The sequence below is a fragment of the Balaenoptera acutorostrata genome, chromosome 4 (genome assembly GCF_949987535.1).
Source record: "Balaenoptera acutorostrata chromosome 4, mBalAcu1.1, whole genome shotgun sequence".
Classification (NCBI taxonomy): Eukaryota; Metazoa; Chordata; class Mammalia; order Artiodactyla; family Balaenopteridae; genus Balaenoptera; species Balaenoptera acutorostrata.
In genome coordinates this window covers 3,191,567-3,196,095 of record NC_080067.1, presented here as the reverse complement: position 1 = coordinate 3,196,095, position 4,529 = coordinate 3,191,567, and the positions used below count along the sequence as shown (strand labels likewise).

Here is a 4,529-nt window from a genome sequence, read left to right as displayed (position 1 = left end):
CTCGCATGCATAGCCATTATCAACAGAGTGGTACCTTTTTTTTTTTTTTTGAACCGAGGATGAACTGTTTTGACACATAATCACCAAAGTTCGCAGTTCACCTCAGGGCTCACTTTAGTGAAGTGAATCCTGTTGCACATTCTATGGGTTTGGACAAAAGTAGAACGACATACATCCATCACTATAATGTCATTCAAAGTATTTTCACTGCTCATAAAAACTTCTGTCCTCTGTGTATTCATCTCCCCTCTCCCCCCAAACTCTTGGTAGCCACTGATCTTTTTGTTGTCTCCGTAATTTGCCTTTTCCAGATTGGCACATACAATCTATTTTTCTTTTTCTTTTTCTTTTCCTTGAAAAGAGAGGTTGGAAACCTTTATGTCTATAAGACCACCCATGGCCCACCCTCGCATGGACCGGACAGGCTCTGGGTGGCAAACTCCCCCACTAAATACTGTAGTTTTCCTTCCAGTATCGAGCCCTGTCCCACTGGTCTGGCCCAGCAGCCACGTGGAGGTTCAGGGGACACGTGTTGGGTACTTGTTCATAGGAAGGCCACAAGTTTTGTGCCCCTTATCACAATGAACCCAGATTCCTGTCGGGTGTGTTGTAAACAGAACAGCCATATTTCTTCAGGGCCCCTGCTCTGAGCACACCCCAGAGAGTTGCATTTTTAATGGACTAAATTAAATCTTATTTCAAATTTTAGGGAAAAAATCCTCTCATTGTTCATCTAGGGTCTGATTTTTTTTTTTTTTTTTTTTTTTTTTCTTGACAGCGGAAGGTGATTCTGGAGGAAAATACAGTTTAGGAGCAGAGTGTGAGGAATCTCTGATTTATTAGTGTCCTATGTGTTAGTGAACATTTCCTACTTAGCATTTCTAATTCAGGACACAGATGGCCCCTCAGAGGACTGAAAAGTTTAGCGAAGAGACTATTTACAGTTTTGCGGGCAGGGTTAAGGAAAACAAAAAAGAGATGGGAAAGATCAAGGTCCTAGCAAGAGCTGGAAGCCTGTACTTCCAGGTGATGCAGGAAGCTGTCAGTGAACACAGAGGCAAGAGCTGTGAAATGGTTCCACCAGAAAGGAGCTGCGGTGCCAGGACATGAGACCTGCTTTCCCCGCTCCGCGACCGCTGGCTCCGACTCGGATGCATGAGGGGGCCGGAAGCAGGGCTGGGAGACTGGGGGGCAAGAGGGAGAGAGAAGCCACCGTGATTCCCTCTGCCTCTTTCAGGCCGCGTTTCCCCTTGAGCAGGCCCCCCTGGTCCCAGCTGCTGCCTGGTGATATGCCCCTTCCCCACTCAGCGGTAGGAGTGGGTTCTTTCTGACGCTGGTGTCTGAGTTGCCCACTGTACCATCTTGCTCTTCAACTCTTCCGTCACTTTTGAAACCAATCCACCACTTCCATTTTCTCCATTTGAACAGCTAAAAATCGTTTATCTTCCCCTGTTTGATCCTGATACATACTTTACATTTTTAATTACTATTTTGAGCCATGTCTTATTTTTCCTTATATTGTCTGTAGTCTATATCTTCTTAACTATAGTCTATATCTTATCATCTATTTGGTTATTGCTGGTGTAGAGGAATGAGTTTTTAATTTAATTTTTAGATGTTTAATACAATTTTTAAACGTTACTTTCCCTTTACAGTTATTACAAAACGTTGGCTATGTTCCCCGTGTTGTACAATACATCCTTATAGCCTATCTTACACCCAATAGTTTGTACCTCCCCCTCCTCCCCCCTTTGTTGCCTCTCCCCCCAGTAACACTAGTTTGTTCTCTATATCTGTGAATCTGCTTCGTTTTTGTTATATTCACTAGTTTGTGGAATTTTTTTAGATTCCACGTACAAGTGATATCATACAGTATTTGTCTTTCTCTGTCTCTTATTTCACTTAGCATAATGCCCTCTAAGTCCATCCATGTTGCTGCAAATGACATTATTTTGTTCTTTTTTATGGCTGAGTAGTATTCCACTGTATACATGTACCACATCTTCTTTATCCATTCCTCTGTTGATGGACAGTTAGGTTGTTTCCATGTCTTGGCTGCTGTAAATAGTGGTGCTGTGTATCTTTTTCAGTTAGTGTTTTTGTTTCTTTCAGATGTATACCCAGGAGTGGAATTGCTAGGTCCTATGGGAGTTCTATTTTTAGTTTTCTGAGTCCCCTTCATACTGTTGTCCACAGTGGCTGCACCAGTTTACATTCCCACCAACAGTGCACAAGGGGTAGAGGAATAACTGTATATCTACCAATCTGGCTGTACTCTCTTATTAATTTAAAGGTTTATTGATTCTTCTGTGTGTTCAATGGAAATAATCATGTCTGGGAAATAATGCTTACACCTCTTATTTCTTTTGCTTTGCATATACCATTGGACAAGACTTTAAGTCTTATGTTTGATGGTTGTGGTGACAGCATTCTTTTCCTGATTACAGTCTTTACTGGAATGTGTCTATGGTTTTTCCATTTTGGTATATTGTTTGTTACTGTTTTTCAGATATACAGATATTTACAAATTTAGGAAGCTTCACTCTATTTCTAGTTTCCTGGATGTTTTAATAAAAAAATAATGATAAACATTTACCATTACTTTTTCAGCATCTATTGAAGTAATCATACCATTTTCCTTCTTTAATTCCTTACTATGGTATGTTGCACTGATAGATTTCCTGATATCAAAACTTTCTTGCATTACTGGGATAAACCCTACTTATTCATGACTTTTTTAAAAAACAATATTGTTGATTACATTAGCTAGAAGGTTTTGTTCTATCATGTATTTAACTAACTTTGAATCCATGTTCATAAGTGAATGGGACATTTAATTATCTTGTCAGCATTCTACCTTATTAAGGTTTTCAAAATAACAGCTTTTGATTTTATTAATCTTCATGATTATTTCCATGTGTTTTTTATTTCTTTAATTATTTTACTTGTTTTTATTATTGCCTTCCTTCTATTTTCATTGGATTTTCTTTATTGCTCTTTTCCCAACTTCCTTCATTGTTAATTTTAAAAAAATATTTTCTGTTTTCTGCTGTATTCATTTAACAGCTATAAATTTCCTTATTCGCTAAATTTTCATAATTCTTTGCATACCAGGGATCACTTAGGGCACTGAGCTGGAGTCTGTTCTTGCCATCACTGCCTAATTCTTTGTAGGGCTAAAGTGATAAACACACGACGAGATGACTCCCTCTATATAGTGCGCCTTAGTCAGCTTGAGCTGCCAAAACAAAATGCCATGCACTGTGTGGCTTAAACAACAAAACTTATTTTCTTACAGTTTTGAGGAGGCTACAAGTCCAAGATGGAGGGACCACTGATTCGATTTCTGGTTAAAGCTCTCTTCCTGGCTTGCACACAGCTGCCTTCTCACTGTCTCCTCACATGGTGGGGAGGGAGTGAGGGATGGAGGGGGAAGGGAAGAGAGAGAAAGCTCTCCAGTGTCTCTTCTTATAAGGACACTAATCCTTTGGGATCACAGCTCCACTCTTATGACCTCATTTCAACTGAATTACCTCCATAAAAGCCCTGTCTTCAGAATTAATCACAGTGGAGGCTGGGGTTTCAACATATGAATTGGGGGGAACACAATTCAGTCCACAGCGTACCAGGCTCTCCCTCCTGTACTCTTTGTTTCTTAGGACTAGAGGTAAAAGGCACCGCTGCCAGCCCAGCAACAACTCTCCCCCAGCTGACCTTCCTAGTCCCCATCCTACCATGTTCTGGCAGCTAAAGTTTCAGTATGATTGTAAAAAATCAAAAGTTATTCCTTTGGAAACCCTGAAAGGCAGAATCATGCGGGACGGTGTTGATCATTTTTCTTATTGCACCAGGTCCAGCTGGGGAAAGTGGGAAAGGGATGAAGTGTTTACTCCATTCTTTCCACTCTTTTAAGCAGGAAGGGATGCTCTACCCCATGGGGCAAAGCATCAGTTGATCACACTCTGGTTTTTCTGCATCCAGTTCCATAGCTTTATAGTTAGGAACTCCTTCCAGATGCTGGCCTTCAATCAGTTGTATTCATTTTAATCATTGTTGTAAGCTTTTCTAACTTCAAAGATATTTAGTTGGAAGGTAAAGAGGCTAGCTCAACACCCTTTTCAATGGAAATGCCCAACTTTACCAGTTTTCACATGAAGGAAATTTATGTTTTTTGGCCACCAAAAAATAAAAACAAAACACCCAGGATACTGGGTGTTGAAATAGGAATTTTTATGAGTGTTTAAATAAGATCCATATTTTCAGTCATAGCTATTTTTCCTTTTTTTGTGGGCATGTCATCAATACTACAGGCCAAATAAATGAGGAGAATCCTGCCAGAATCACGTATGATATTGAAATGGGTTTGGATGTTCTTCAAGATTTTACTGTTTTTTTCCATTTATCCCAAGAGTATAATATCAATAGTTCGGTTAAATGCTTTCCTGAGGGTGAACTCTTTTGTGGTTTTGATCAATAGAAATTCTTTTTTGACTATATATGATATTATGTGATGGTAATCTAATACAAAA

General features: G+C 39.6%; 1 non-coding gene across 1 annotated transcript; it reads right to left on the bottom strand.

Moving 5' to 3' along the window:
* Positions 1-527: 527 nt before the first annotated feature.
* LOC114236710 (small nucleolar RNA SNORA11) lies at positions 528-659 on the bottom strand. Its single transcript, XR_003622572.1, has one exon. It is a non-coding gene; the product is annotated as a small nucleolar RNA SNORA11 (small nucleolar RNA).
* Positions 660-4,529: the final 3,870 nt, after the last annotated feature.